Below are 16228 nucleotides of genomic sequence, written 5' to 3'. Positions count from 1 at the left end.
TTGAACGTTTCCTGGTCGCCTGAGACTCTTGGCAACACCAGCTTCTTCCTGCCTTCACAACTTGGCCATTGCTCTTTCATCTGGGGGTAGAGGCGCCTTTCGGATCCTTCTCCACCTCCTTGTGCTTCAGAGTAAGAGACCGGGTGGCTAGGCGTTCTCTTCGAACCTACCTTAGCCACCCTCAGAACTTCTTCCACCCTCTACACCATACCTGAACTCGTTCGAAACGAGAAGGATTTTATCTTGCCTGAACTCGCTCATAGGCGAGAAGGTCTTTAACTCGCCTGAACTCGCTCATAGGCGAGAAGGTCTTTAACTCGCCTGAACTCGCTCATAGGCGAGAAGGTCTTTAAATCGTGCCTCTACATTGCCCCAGGGGTTACATCTCCTCCCCCCCAGAAACACTGAGGACTTTTCACTGGTGCCTCTACATTGCCCCAGGGGTTACATCTTCTCGCCCCCAGAAACACTGAGGACTTTTACTGGTGCCTCTACATTGCCCCAGGGGTTACATCTTCTCGCCCCCAGAAACACTGAGGACTTTTACTGGTGCCTCTACATTGCCCCAGGGGTTACATCTTCTCGTCCCCAGAAACACTGAGGACTTTTCGCTCTTCCTTGCCTGCGCTCGCTCAGCGACGAGGAGGTCTTTAACTTGCCTCAGGACGCGCGAGGGCGTTGAGGTCTTTTAACTGGTGCCTCCGGTCGCCGAAAGACGATGAGGACTTAAAAAGTTTAACTGATGCCTCCAATCGCCGAAAAACGATGAGGACTTAAAAACTTTAGCTGATGCCTCCGATCGCCGAGAAACGATGAGGACTTAAAAACTTTTTTAGAAAGCATGCAATATATCTTTTCTTGCCTTAAATCACGTATAAGTGACAAGGTCTTTCTTCAAAACTTTTTGGAAAACAGCAAGCATGCAATCTGAAAACGCCTTATACTTCGAAAACTCTTCTTTTATTGGGTGGCCTCATTAAAAACCCTCCTTAGGGAAAAAAGAGTGCCCCCTTCAAACTGTTTTATCAGAGACATTGTAATATAACTTTTGTGTTTGTCTTTACTTACAAAGCTCTTAACTATAGTACAACTTCAGGTGCGTGGCGTTCCAGGTGCGAGGAATCGCCCCTCCTTCCAGCGTCTCTAAGCGGTAGGCGCCGTTCCCGAGCGCCTCGGTTATTCTGAACGGTCCCGTCCACTTAGGCGACAGCTTATTCTCCATCTCGTACTGGTGGGCTTTCCTCATCACCAGGTCGCCTTCTCTGAACTGCCTTGGCATCACCTTCGAGTTGTACCTTCGTTCAATCCTTCTCTTCACCGCCTCAGCTTTCAGTCTCGCCTCTTCCCTGACCTCATCCAGCAGATCCAGGTTCAGCCTTCTCTCTTCATTCGAGTCTTCCTCTACGAAGTTCTGGAATCTCGGCGAACTTTCCTGGATCTCTACTGGAATCATTGCATCACACCCATAGACCAAGCTGAACGGGGTCTCATGGGTTCCTGACTGTTCGGTGGTGTGGTACGCCCAGACTATACGGGGTACCTCCTCAGCCCAGCTTCCCTTGGCTTTCTCGAGCCTCCTCTTCAATCCTCTCAGCAACACCCGATTGGCTGACTCCACCTAGCCATTCGTCTGCGGGTGCTCGACGGATGCAAACACTTGTTGAATTCCCACCCCTTCGCAAAGCTTCTTCAACAAGTGACTTGCAAACTGAGTCCCATTGTCCGACACCAGGCGCTTAGGCACTCCAAACCGGCACACGATGTTCTTCCACACGAAACCTTCGATCTTGTGTGCGGTGATCTGGGCCACTGGTTCTGCTTCGATCCACTTGGTGAAATATTCAATTGCCACCACCAAGTACTTCATCTGCCTGATCGCCAGCGGGAAAGGTCCCAGGATGTCGATTCCCCACGTATGAAACGGCCAAGGGCTGTAAATCGACTTCAACTCCTCGGGAGGCGCCTTGTGCCAATCGGCGTGCTGTTGGCACTGTTTGCAACACTGCGCATACTTCTTGCAGTCTTCTCTCATCGTTGGCCAGTAGTAGCCTGCACGGAGAGTCCTTACGGCCAGAGCTCAACCCCCGACGTGGCTTCCGCATATACCTTCGTGGAGCTCCGCCATGATTCTCGTGCACTTCTCGCCATGTATACATTCCAGGAGCGGGTGAGTGAACCCAAACCTGTACAGATCGCCATCAATCAGGGTGTACTTGCTAGAATTCTTCTTTACCTTCCTAGCCTCAGTCGGATCCAGTGGGAGAAGGCCATCTGCCAGGCACCGCTTGTACTGTGTTATCCAAGTGTCTGGCTCATGGGTAGCGCAGACCTGCATCACGTTCACCTTCTCTCCCCGACATGCTCTGATTCTCGGCGATCTCAGAGTTTCTTGCGTCAGGGACTTATGGCTTCTTGCTGCTTTCTCCGTCGACTTGCTTATCTGAAGGACCAGGTGATCTGCCACAAATGCTCTTGGCGTCTTCAGAGTTTCTTGAATCACCGTCCTCTGCCTACCCCGCTTGCCTGAACTGGCGAGCTTAGCTAGCAAGTCAGCTCGGGCATTCTGCTCTCTGGGCACATGCACTACTTCAAAGGAGGCAAAGGAACTCTTCAACTCCTGCACATATTCCAGATAGGCCGCCATTTGTGGATCTTTAGCCTGGAACTCGCCTGTTACTTGCCCTGTGACTAGCAGCGATTCATTCTTAGCCATCAGCACCCTAGCTCCCATCTCCTTGGCCAGCAAAATTCCGGCGATCAGCGCCTCATACTCTGCTTGATTGTTACTGGCTTTGAAGGCAAATCTCAAAGATTGCTCGATCAGCACGCCATTGGGCCCCTCTAAAATGACTCCAGCACCGCTACCCTGCTGGTTCGACGATCCATCCACCGAGAGCACCCAACGGAAGTCGTCCCCTTCAACTCGTATTGCCTCAGACGAGAGCTCGACCACGAAATCCGCAAAGATTTGCCCCTTGATCGGGCCTCGAGGCTCATATTTGATATCAAACTCTGACAATTCTACTGCCCATTTCACCATCCTTCCTGCAACGTCAGGCTTCTTCAAGACCTTCTGCATGGGCAGGTCAGTCATCACCAGTATGGTGAAGCTATGGAAATAGTGGCGCAACCTCCTCGCCGAAAACACCACAGCCAGCGCAGCCTTCTCCAGGGCCTGATATCTCGTTTCGGGGCCCTGCAACACCTTACTAACAAAATAAATAGGCTTTTGTGCCTGATCTTGGTCTTGGGCGAGCACCGCACTCACCGCCCTCTCAGTTACAGCAAAATACAACCTGAGAGGGATCCCCGCCAGCGGTTTGCATAAAACCGGCGGGCTCGCCAGATACTCCTTCAGCTTGACGAAGGTTTCCTCGCACTCCTTCGTCCAGGCAAACTTGTTATTGCGCCTCAAGCACTGAAAATAGGGATGGCCATTCTCTCCGCTAGCTGACACGAAGCGAGACAGGGCTGCCATCCGTCCTGTTAGCTGCTGGACCTCTTTCACCGTAGCTGGGCTCCTCATCGCCAAGATGGTGGCACACTTGTCGGGGTTGGCCTCTATGCCTCTTTCAATCAAGAGGAAACCCAAAAACTTTCCAGCCTCCACGCCGAAAATGCATTTCTCTGGATTAAGCTTTAATCTGAACTTGGCGATCGTCGTGAACAATTCTTCCAAGTCCGCAACGTGCTTGCTCTTTTCCGGCGAGGTCACGACCATGTCATCGACATACGCTTGCACATTCCTTCCCAGCATCGGTGCAAGCACTCGATCCATCAGCCTCTGGTACGTGGCCCCCGCGTTCTTCAGCCCAAACGACATCACCTTATAGCAGTAGCACGACCTCTCCGTCATGAAGGCTGTCTTCTCTTCATCCATGGGATGCATCTTGATCTGGTTATACCCCGAGAAGGCATCCAGGAAACTCAGCAACTTACACCCTGCAGCACTATCTACCAGGGCGTCTATGCTTGGTAAAGGGTACGAATCCTTTGGACAAGCTTTGTTCAGGTCGGTGAAATCGACGCACATGCGCCATTTCCCGTTACTCTTCTTCACCAGCACGACATTCGCCAGCCATTCAGGGTACTGGACTTCCCTGATGTGGCCTGCAGCAAGGAGTTTCTGTGTTTCATCTCTAATCGCCTGCCTCCTCTCCTCGTTGAACTTTCTTCTTCTTTGTCGCACTGGTCTCACCAAGCTGTCCATCGCCAGATGATGGCACAAGAAGTCGGGATCAATCCCGGGCATGTCCGAAGCGGACCATGCAAACGCGTCCAGATGCCGCTCAATCACCTTGGCGATCTGGTCCTGGAGCTCGACCTCCAGAGATCTTCCCAGCTTGAAGATCTTTCCCCCGATCTCTTTCTCGAGCCACTGCTCGACAGGTTTTGGCCTGGATTCTCTGGCGATCCCCTGCTCTCTCGCTTCCTCAGGGCGATTCCGCGCCTCTTTTTCCTCCAGACCAGCGTTCCCCTCCCCCAGCTCAGCGTCCACCATCTCCACGTCCCTTCCGGCGGTCTCTTCTGTTACCGTCGATCTGGGCTTCACACCGGGAGGTGGGGTGGTTGTTACATAACTCACTGATCTCTTGTTTTTCAGGCTATTCTCATAGCACTTTTTTGCTTCTTTCTGATCAGACTTGATCGTGATCACCACCCCCTCCATAGACGGCAACTTCACCTTCATGTGCCGAGTCGACGGTATAGCGCCTATCCTGTTAAGCGTGGGCCTTCCCAACAGGATGTTGTATGCTGAAGGAGCGTTTACAATGAGGTACTTGATTTTCTCCGTCCTCGAACCAGCCTCATCTGTAAACGTGGTTCTCAACTCAATGTACCCTCTGAACTCCACCTGGTCACCAGCGAACCCATACAGGCACCCTCCATAGGGCCTTAGCTGGTCAAGGGGCAACTCCAGCTGCGTGAAAGTCGGCCAGAACATCACGTCTGCCGAGCTTCCCTGATCCACCAGAACTCTGTGGACCTTCCTTCCCGTCGTAATCAACGAAATGACTATGGGATCGTTGTCATGGGGCACAACGTCCCGAAGATCCTGCTTGGTGAACGTAATGTCCACCTCCGGCGAGTGATCTTCAAACATATCCACTGTCATCACCGACCGCGCGTACTTCTTCCTCTGCGATGCGGTGCATCCACCACCTGAGAAGCCTCCTGCAATGGTGTGGATTTCCCCGTGGATAGGCATCTCGTGTTGCTGGGCTTCTCCACCTGCTGGCTGGGAACTCGACGCTCCCCCCGTTCTCCTGTCCAGCAGATAGTCATTTAGGAACCCGCTCTTAACCAGATCATCGAGCTGATACCCTAAGGACAAACACGAGTCCAAAGTGTGGCCAAAGCCCTGGTGAAACTCACACCAGGCGTCTGGCTTTGCTCCCAGCACCTTGTCGCCCACCTTCTCAGGCGCTTTCAACCTAGCAGATATATTGGGAATGGCGATCAGGTCTGCCAATCCCATAACAAACTTGTGCTTAGGCGGGCGATTGTATTCCCGGCGTGCTGGTTGCTGGCGTCCCTGGCCCCTCCCCTTGTTCCTCCTATCATAAGGATGGCGAGTCCTCTGGTCCTTCCTGGCCGCCGCCGCTGTCTCCAGCACCCTTTGCGGCTGGATCCTGGTCTGGGCGCGTGGCCTAGCGGGAGCCACGCTCCCTCTCTTCTCAGCGACCTCACTCTCGTCGGCGATGTGAGCCACCGCAAGTCGCCTGACCTCAGCAAACGTTGCAGGGTGAGCCCTGATCAAGGCCTCGCAGAATGGTCCTGGCAGCACGCCCTTCTTGAATGCATAGACCAGCATTTCTTCATCTTTGGCCGGCGATCTGACCATCTGCGCTCCAAAGCGATTCAGGTAGTCTCTGAGGGATTCTCCCTGGTACTGCCTTATATCAAACAAATCATAAGACACCCTGGGCAGTGCCTTGTTCACGATGTATTGCTCGACGAAAACCTTCGAGAACTGCTGAAAATTGGTTATGTGACCGTTAGGTAGGCTCACAAACCATTCCAACGCCGTTCCCTGGAGCGTGCTCACGAACATCTTGCAATACACGACGTCCGACCCTCCCGACAGCATCATCTGCGTATGGAACGTGGTTAGATGAGCCTCTGGATCCTCCACGCCGGTAAAGATAGCCTTGACAGGGACCACGCTCGTAGGAATAGGCGTGTCAGTAATCGCTTGAGCGAAAGGCATAGGGAAAACACGAGGTGGCGACGACGGCGCGACCTCTTCAGCAATAGGACGCCCTTGCTGCTCCTGAAGAGCTTGACGCAGCTCCTCAGTCACCTTGGTGAGCTCATCATTCCTGGCCCGAGAGGCGGCCAAGTCCTCATGCATTCGCGCCTGTACTATGCGCGAGGCTTCCACAGTCGCCTGCAACGAGCGCATAATATCTACCATCTGTGCCATGGTCATAGCGGCGTCGCCTTCAGCAGCGACAGGCGCCACGGGGCTTGAACGATTGCTTCTCATTTTTCTCAGGAAACTCAGCGAATCACAGAATGCAGCGAACAACACTTACTTCAGCTACGATCGATTCAGCGATCAATCGGAAGAAACTGTGCGAAGCTTCGCAAGGAAACTCAAGAGCACCGCAAACCTTCAAAGAAACTTGCAACTCCACCAGAAACCACCTCTTCTTCCACGAAAAAAATCGAACAAATCGAAGAGCTCAAACTCCACCGAACAAATCACGCGTAAACAGCAGAAAACCTCACTTCACCGAACAAAACCTCAAACGAACGGTGGAAAACGTGAGAAACACTGAACAAAAGCCAGATGAACAGCGAACAACAGTTGCACCAGCACACAACCACACAGAAAGCTACGAAAACCTCCAAGACTCACGCTGTGGATGGGAGCAAGTTTTACACGGCCCCACGGTGGGCGCCTGATGATCCTGCCTGTTGACCGGAATGCTGGAAACTGCCTCGTCAAAGGATCGACGTGCGCACCGCTTCAAACCTCCGTTCTTCTTCGAGATCCACCTCAAGAACCTGCAAAGGAACAGAGCGGCGCCGTCTCCAACGCCCAAGTCAGTGACCGAATCACCAAATACTAAGAGAACAAGAACCGTGCAAATTCTCTCTCACAGTGTGCTCTAGAACTCGCAAGCGTAAAGAGTATAATCTGAACGTGCGTACCTCAGAAAGTTCGTTGAGAACTCTTATATACCTGGTCACTTTCTCTCTCCTGGCAGTTACAGACTTAGACACGTGGCTCGCATCCAACTGTACACGTGCCATCATCTGGAGCCTCCTTGACTTGGGCGTTGCTTCTACTCTCGTTTTGCTAAGTTACCTATGCATGGTATTGCCCAGTACATAGCTAACTTGGGAGCGTGATCTCTATTGGAATTGGCGAGTTAGGGTGCTCTCGTACACCTACCCTGTGGTCTCGCCGGCCGCCTTCATAATCTGCACCACCTTCATCTCTGGCGATGTGCTTGTTCTGGCGATCTCCTATCACTCAGTCGCCTGAATTTACAATCTGGCGACTTCATCTTAAGCTGGGCGATCGCCTGGTATGCTGGAGGTCGGAGCACGCCAACTTAATAACTGGCGACTACACAAGCCCCCCGACCTCTTTCCCTTCTACCAACCTGGCGCCTTGTCAGCACGCCTATACTGTAGCTGGATGCCACGTCATCACTTCCGACTACCAGGGCGGTACAAGAGCATTAGTCAATTTTTCTTTCAAAGTATCAAAAGCATTTTGTTGTGCTTCTCCCCAATGAAAGACCACATCCTTTTTCACTATGTCATTGAGTGGTGCGGCAATGGTACCAAAGTTTGGGACAAATCTTCTATAGAAAGAAGCAAGCCCATGAAAACTTCGGACCTCATTCAAAGATTTCGGTGTAGGCCAATTTTGAATGGCCACCACCTTTGTTTTGTCCACATGGACCCCTTTACAACTCACAACAAACCCTAGGAATTCTATATGATCAAGAGCAAACATACATTTAGCAAGGTTAGCATACAAATGTTCCTTCCTAAGGGTTTCCAAAACTCGCCTAACATGCAACCTATGGTCATTCAAAGATAAGCTATAAATGAGAATGTCATCAAAGTAAACCACAACAAACTTACCAATGAAAGGTCTAAGAACATGATGCATGAGGCGCATGAAGGTACTTGGTGCATTAGTTAAACCAAAAGGCATAACTAACCACTCATATAAACCAAAGTTGGTCTTAAAAGCCGTCTTCCATTCATCACCCGGTTTGATACGGATTTGATTGTAGCCGCTTTTAAGATCAATCTTTGAAAAGATTTTAGAACCATGTAATTCATCCAACAAATCATCTAGTCTAGGTATGGGATGCCTATACTTAATGGTTATGTTATTTATGGCCCTACAATCCGAACACATTCGCCATGTGCCATCCTTTTTTGGCACTAAGATGATAGGCATAGCACAAGGACTCATGCTATCTTGCACCCACCCTTTCTCAATCAAAGCCTCAACTTGTTGGCGAATTTCCTTGGTTTCACTTGGATTGGTCCTATATGCTGGACGATTTGGTAAAGAAGAGCCCGGTATCAAATCAATTTGGTGCTCAATCCCTCTCAAAGGTGGAAGTCCATTTGGAGGATCTTGAAACACATCTTGGAACTCTTCTACCAAATTTTCCAAGCAATGAGAACTATCAACAAGTGATTCTACTCTAAGAGTTCTAGGGATGGCTAACAAAAGAGGATGATGAGCCACTATTTCCCTTTCAATTTCACGCCTAGACACAAGGAGTGTAGGCTTAGAACTCTTATCTTTTTTATCTTTTTCACTCTCCCTCTTTTTCTTCATGATAACTTGGTCCTCATGGACTTCTCTTGGAGAGAGAGATTTTAAAGTAACCTTGTGACCATGGAATTCAAAAGATAGTTTGTTGGTAAAGCCATCATGTAAAACTTTTCTATCAAATTGCCAAGGCCTTCCCAAAAGAACATGAGTAGCTTCCATGGGCACAACATCACATAATACCTCATCTTTGTATTTTCCAATGGAGAAATGGATGAGGACTTGTTTATTAACAATTATTTCTCCTACTTCACTAAGCCATTGTAATTTGTAGGGCTTTGTATGAGAGATAGTAGGCAATCCAAGCTTATCTACTACTCTTGTACTAGCCACATTTGCACAACTACCCCCATCCACTATCAAGGAACAAATTTTGTTTTGAATAAGACATCTTGTATGGAAAATATTTTCCCTTTGACTTTCATCAAAAGGTTGTGAAACTTGTCCAAGAAGTCTTCTCACAACTAACAAGTCCCCTTCAAGTGGACATTCACTCTCTTCCTCACTAGATGCATGAGAATGCAATGAATGCTTAGGAGAATCCGAATCATGCTCACTAACTACAATGCCCTCATGCATGTACATACTTCGTTTGGAAGGACAATTTGCAGCAATATGACCATAACCCATACATTTAAAGCATTTAGTATTAGATGTTCTAGTGGGAGACTTTGGTCTAGAAGTTGATGGCTTAGATTCCTTGGGTTTGAAAGAAGAATCTTTGGAAGGATGTTTAGAAAAAGAAGTTTTGTTTCTCCAAGACTTGGAGTAGTATCCATCATTGGAAGCATTTTTAAAAGAGTTTTTCTTTGCAAGTTGGGCTTCCACCTTCATTGCAAGATGAACTAAAGAGCCCAATGATGAATTGGAATCATGCTCACTAACTACAATGCCTTCATGCATGTACATACTTCGTTTAGAAGGGCAATTAGCAGCAATATGACCATATCCCAAACATTTAAAACACTTTTGACTAGACGATTTAATTGGGGATTTAGGCCTAGAAGTAGATGGCTTAGGATCCTTGGGTTTGAAAGAAGAATCTTTGGAAGGAAATTTTGAAAAAGACTTTTTGTTCTTCCAAGAATTGTTGTAGTAGTCATCTTTGGGAATATTTTTAAAAATATTTTTCTTTGCAAGTTGGGCTTCTACCTTCATTGCAAGATGAACTAAAGAACCCAATGATGAATACTCTTGTAACTCAACAACATCTTGAATATCCTTCCTTAGACCACTCACAAACCTAGCAATCATAGCTTCCTCACTTTCTTCTAATTTAATTTTAAGCACAAGCGTCTCTAGCTCCTTATAATATTCATCCACATTTAGCGTGCCTTGTTGAAACCGTTGGAGTCTCAACATGAGGTCTTTCCTAAAATGTGGGGGCACAAATCTAGCGCGCATGTGATCCTTTAAAGAGTTCCAAGAGTCCACGGGAGGACCCTTGTGATAGATAATGTCCTTTACAATTCCATGCCACCATTTCATGGCATAATCACTAAACTCTAGGGTGGCTAGCTTGAGCTTATGCTCATCTTGGATCTCATGGATCTCAAAAATTTGTTCACACTTAGCCTCCCAATCTAAATATACATTTGGATCACTAGAACCATTAAAACAAGGTAACTTGACCGAAGGAAGCTTAGACTTTGCATCATGATAGAAGCCATTGCCGTAGTGAATTCTTTCCCCTTGGTGATGATGTCTTTGTCCATGGACTTGGGGTGGAGGTCTCCTTCTCCTATGCTCATCTTCACGGCCAACATCATTTGAAGAAGCTCTTGAAGATGGTCTATGAGAATGATGTCCATCATGGATAGAAGGAGATGGTCTAGCTTGTTGGACCTCCATCTTTTGCATTTTCTCCTCCAACCGTCTAATTGTTCTTTGAGCTTCATGTAATTCACCAAGAATTGAAGCTTTGGAAGGAGAATTCTGCTTGTAGGATGCATCACTTGAAAATCCAGCCATTTGTAATTAAAAACAACAAACACACAAAACAGCAAACAAGTTAAAAAATTAGCAAAAACAGTGAACTTTGCAATTGAAACTGCCGAAGTGAAATGAGGTAGAAAAAGAGGTCACTCTCAAAGAAATAATGTTCTTGCACCAATCTGATCTTGAGGCCTTGGAATCCTCAAATGAAAGATGTCAAAGCAAGCACACCAATCTCAAAAGCAACCACCACAAAACCAATGAAACAATAAAGACAAACAAGAAAATGTATAAGCAAAGAAAGGTAATTGCAAAAGGAAAACTATATGTGAGACAAACTCAAAGAGTAAGAATGAAAGACAATCAAGAAAATAAAGAACTCAATGAGAAAAGTAGGCACACAAAAGAATACTTAAGGAAAAGTTCTAGAGTAGATGAAGAAAACAAAAAATTAGCTACTGGAAAATTTATTTTTTTTTAAAAGGCAAACTGTGCTTGATATTCACTGATTTAACTGGAATGATGTAGAGCGAACTGGATTATGAAATTTAAATCACAGAAACTTCAAGATGTTAACTCAATAATGGCACTGGAATCAATTAAAAACAGTAAGCCAATTGAGAGAAATAAATTTTTCAAAATCGCTGCCAGATTACCGTATTTTTTTGGGCAGAATTGTACACTTTTTTTATTTTATTTATCATTTTTTGTGTACTTCGTATTTTTGAATGATTCTTTTTTCTATTCTTTTCTAACACTTTGAATATCTCAAATCCAGAATTTCAGAATTTTCCAGTAAGTAAATCAATTGCAATAAGGAAAAACAGTATGCACTTTTTTTTTCAGAAACAGAGGAATCCTAATAGGAATAAAAAAACAGGATGATGAACTAGCAAAGACATAATAGAAAATGATGTATTGGAACTTGTATAGGTCTAGAATACAAGTATGAACTCAACTCTAAAAAGAAAATGCACAAAGGATCAACATCAATTCAGAAAATTATATGACACCAAAGCAAGAAACAATCAAAACAATAAAAGTACTACTAAAAGTAATGACAAATATGGAATAACATGACTAAGACAAAACTTGACATGATTACAAAATTAAAAGACACATCACAAATTTTAACAACAAGTGAAAGGAAGCTTAAGGTAAACTCTAGGAAGGATAATGCCATTCCAAAAGAGCAACCATACTCATAAGAATTATGAGTGCCATAAACCTTTTCACAAGCACTTGGTGTAAAAGAAAAACAACAAGAATACTCAATTAAAATTCTAAAACAGAAACTTAAATTGCAAGAAAATTAAAGAGCTCTTGAAATTAAAGTGCACACAACTCAACAATTAAACAAGAAGAACCTAAGACTCATGATACCACATGATGTGATTCCACTAGCCATATAGAGAATGATTCTTGACATTCTTAGGAATCACCTTGAGCTGGACATTATAGAGGCACTTTTCTTAGAGTTGGATCATTGTTCTAAGACAAGAACTCACCAAAAACTAGTACCAAATCCCAAACTCATTTGGATGCTCCACATATTGTCAAATTGAATCAACAAAGAGAGGTAAAATTGAAAGGACCGAACAGAATTGAATAAGCAAACATATGAACCGAACAAAAGTGAAATTAAAAGACAAGAACAGAATATAGGTGCTGGAAAAACAGAAAAACCGAACCAAACAACTCAAGAACACAAGACAACATGAACAATTGAAAGAGAAGAAAGGAAGGAGAAGAGAATGCTCATGAAGATGGAAGAATGTTGGATGATCTCGCCACTAGAAGTGTGGAATGCTCCTAGATCAGAGTGATGCCGCCACTTGAGGACTCCAATGATCCATCAAGATAAGACTAGAGAAGAAGGCTCCAAAAGCTCTCCAAAGTTCACTCAAAATTTGAGTAGAGTTTTCTTAGATTAATTCCAATCTGAATTTTACAAAGGAAGCACCTCTATTTATAGCCTAAGGTGCTGAAAAAATAGGTGGGAAATTTCAAATAAACTCATTTGAAATTCCCACCAAAAACAAGTCACATGGGAGGTGTGACCTTTTTCTACTATGACACCTCCCAAAAACTACACCTACACCTATCTACTAATACACCCCCCTCCTAAAGCTCCTAACTAAAGCCTAAAAGATGCTAAAACAAAAGAGGTTTCTAATGTTTCCCTCTAAGCACCTTCAACTAAAGAAATTACAAAAAGAGAAAATAAATGTCCTCTAGCTCCCAAAGCTTTGAACATGCTTCTTGTAATCCTTTTTGGTGGACTTTGGCCTCCATGGGCGTCCTCTATTTGCGCCTCCACCACTTCTTGATCTTGTTGATTGGCCTCCATGTCCTCTTGAGCTTGATCTCCATCAATTAGTGCTGGTATGATCGCACCTGTCAAGCGTTGCGCGATCAATGCCTATATGGGTTTGCAGGTTGTCTTCAGTTTCAAAATGGTTGGACCTCGAACGCGAAAACTCGCTACACAACACTATTTCACGATCGTTTTTGTAGGTACTTTAATATTTTTATTTAGAGGTCTGCAAAAAAAAAAAAACTATAAAAAAGGTGAACTCATGGTTTGACTGTCTAGGCCAGGAAGAGGAAGAAAAACAGAACACAAAAAAGAAATACAAAAAGAAGTGCAACACGAGGACTTCCCAGAAGGCCTCCCATCCTAGTACTACTCTCGCCCAAGAACGCTTGACTGTGGAGTTCTGATGGGATCTGGTGCATTAGTGCTCGTATGATCGCACCTGCCAAGCGTTGCGCGATCAATACCTATATGGGTTTGCAGGTGGGCTTCAGTTTCAAAATGATTGGACCTCGAACGCGATAACTCGCTACACAACACTATTTCACGATCGTTTTTTGTAGGTACTTTAAGATTTTTCTTTAGAGGTGAGCAAGAAAAAAAGCACAAAAAAGGTGAACTCATGGTTTGACTGTCTAGGCCAGGAAGAGGAACAAACACACAACACAAAATAGAAATGCAACACGAGGACTTCCCAGGAGGCCACCCATCCTAATACTACTCTCGCCCAAACACGCTTCACTGCGGAGTTCTGATGGGATCCGGTGCATTAGTGCTGGTATGATCGCACCTGTCAAGCGTAGCGCGATCAATACCTATATGGGTTTGCATCTGGGCTTCAGTTTCAAAATGGTTGGACCTCGAACGCGATAACTCGCTACATAACACTATTTCACGATCGTTTTTGTAGGTACTTTAATATTTTTATTTAGAGGTCAGTAAAAAAAAAGCACAAAAAAGGTGAACTCATGGTTTGACTGTCTAGGCCAGGAAGTGGAAGAAAAACAGAACACAAAAAAGAAATACAAAAAGAAGTGCAAATCGAGGACTTCCCAGGAGGTCACCCATCCTAGTACTACTCTCGTCCAAGCACGCTTCACTGCGGAGTTCTGATGGGATCCAGTGCATTAGTGCTGGTATGATCGCACCTGTCAAGCGTAGCGCGATCAATACCTATATGGGTTTGCAAGTCGGCTTCAGTTTCAAAATGATTTGACCTCGAACGTGATAACTCGCTACACAACACTATTTCACGATCGTTTTTGTAGGTACTTTAAGATTTTTATTTAGAGGTCAGCAAAAAAAAGGACAAAAAAGGTGAACTCATGGTTTGACTATCTAGGCCAGGAAGAGGAAGAAACACAGAACACAAAAACGAAATGCAACACGAGGACTTCCCAAGAGATCACCCATCCTAGTACTAATCTCGCCCAAGAACGCTTATCAGCGAAGTTCTGATGGGATCCGGTGCATTAGTGCTGGTATCATCGCACCGGTCAAGCGTAGCGCGATCAATACCTATATGGGTTTGCAGGTGGGCTTCAGTTTCAAAATGGTTGGACCTTGAACGTGATAACTCGCTACACAATACTATTTCACGATCGTTTTTGTAGGTACTTTAATATTTTTATTTAGAGCTCACAAAAAAAAAGCACAAAAAAGGTGAACTCATGGTTTGACTGTCTAGGCCAGGAAGAGGAAGAAAAACAGAACGCAAAAAAGAAATACAAAAAGAAGTGCAACACGAGGACTTCCCAGGAGGTCACCCATCCTAGTACTACTCTCGCCTATGAACGCTTCACTGCGGAGTTCTGATGGGATCCGGTGCATTAGTGCTGGTATGATCACACCTATCAAGCGTTGCGCGATCAATACCTATATGGGTTTGCAGGTGGGCTTCAGTTTCAAAATCGTTGGACCTCGAACGCGATAACTCGTTGCACAACACTATTTCACGATCGTTTTTGTAGATAGTTTTAGATTTTTATTTAGAGGTCAGCAAAAAAAAAGCACAAAAAAGGTGAACTCGTGGTTTGACTGTCTAGGCCAGGAAGAGGAAGAAAAATAGAACACAAAAAAGAAATACAAAAAGAAGTGCAACACGAGGACTTCCCAGGAGGTCACCCATCCTAGTACTACTCTCCCCCAAGAACGCTTCACTGCGGAGTTCTGAGGGGATCCAGTGCATTAGTGCTGGTATGATCGCACCTGTCAAGCGTAGCGCGATCAATACCTATATGGGTTTGCAGGTGGGCTTCAGTTTTAAAATGGTTGGACCTCGAACGTGATAACTCGTTACACAACACTATTTAACGATCATTTTTGTAGGTACTTTAAGATTTTTATTTAGAGGTCAGCAAAAAAAAAGCACAAAAAAGGTGAACTCATTGTTTGACTCTCTAGGGCAGGAAGAGGAAGAAAAATAGAACACAAAAATGAAATACAAAAAGAAGTGCAACACGAGGATTTCCGAGGAGGTCACCCATCCTAGTACTATGCTCGACCAAGCACGATTACCTGCAGGGTTCTGATGGGATCCGGTGCATTAGTGCTGGTATGATCGCACCTGTCAAGCGTTGCGTGATCAATACCTATATGGGTTTGCAGGTGGGCTTCAGTTTCAAAATGGTTGGACCTCGAACACGATAACTCGCTACACAACACTATTTCACGATCGTTTTTATAGGTACTTTAATATTTTTATTTAGAGGTCACCAAAAAAAAAAGCAGAAAAAAGTTGAACTCATGGTTTGACTCTCTAGGGCAGGAAGAGGAAGAAAAATAGAACACAAAAATGAAATACAAAAAGAAGTGCAACACGAGTACTTCCGAGGAGGTCACCCATCCTAGTACTATTCTCGACCTAGCACGATTACCTGCAGAGTTCTGATGGGATCCGGTGCATTAGTGCTGGTGTGATCGCACCTGTCAAGCGTTGCGCGATCAATACCTATATGGGTTTGCAGGTGGGCTTCAGTTTCAAAATGGTTGGACCTCAAACGCGATAACTCGCTACACAACACTATTTCACGATCGTTTTTGTAGGTACTTTAAGATTTTTATTTAGAGGTCAGCAAAAAAAAAAAGAACAAAAAAGGTGAACTCATGGTTTAACTCTCTAGGCCAGGAAGAGGAAGAAAAACAGAACACAAAAAAGA

General features: G+C 45.3%; 2 non-coding genes and 6 pseudogenes across 2 annotated transcripts; all 8 read right to left on the bottom strand.

Annotated features, from left to right (window-relative positions):
* Positions 1-13395: 13395 nt before the first annotated feature.
* On the bottom strand, positions 13396-13514 carry LOC137819807 (5S ribosomal RNA; annotated as a pseudogene).
* Positions 13515-13743: 229 nt separating this feature from the next.
* LOC137819935 (5S ribosomal RNA) lies at positions 13744-13862 on the bottom strand. The gene has a single exon (XR_011082495.1). It is a non-coding gene; the product is annotated as a 5S ribosomal RNA (ribosomal RNA).
* A 239-nt stretch (positions 13863-14101) lies between these two features.
* LOC137819918 (5S ribosomal RNA) lies at positions 14102-14220 on the bottom strand. Its single transcript, XR_011082484.1, has one exon. It is a non-coding gene; the product is annotated as a 5S ribosomal RNA (ribosomal RNA).
* Positions 14221-14446: 226 nt separating this feature from the next.
* LOC137819844 (5S ribosomal RNA) lies at positions 14447-14565 on the bottom strand (annotated as a pseudogene).
* Positions 14566-14803: 238 nt separating this feature from the next.
* On the bottom strand, positions 14804-14922 carry LOC137819945 (5S ribosomal RNA; annotated as a pseudogene).
* A 239-nt stretch (positions 14923-15161) lies between these two features.
* Positions 15162-15280, bottom strand: LOC137819782 (5S ribosomal RNA; annotated as a pseudogene).
* Positions 15281-15519: 239 nt separating this feature from the next.
* Positions 15520-15638, bottom strand: LOC150024662 (5S ribosomal RNA; annotated as a pseudogene).
* Positions 15639-15878: 240 nt separating this feature from the next.
* LOC150024661 (5S ribosomal RNA) lies at positions 15879-15997 on the bottom strand (annotated as a pseudogene).
* Between the last annotated feature and the right edge of the window lie 231 nt (positions 15998-16228).

Source organism: Phaseolus vulgaris, chromosome 10 (genome assembly GCF_051622355.1).
Source record: "Phaseolus vulgaris cultivar YP4 chromosome 10, ASM5162235v1, whole genome shotgun sequence".
NCBI lineage: Eukaryota > Viridiplantae > Streptophyta > Magnoliopsida > Fabales > Fabaceae > Phaseolus > Phaseolus vulgaris.
The sequence above is the reverse complement of the archived record's forward strand: the minus strand, read 5'-3'. Positions and strand labels throughout refer to the sequence as shown.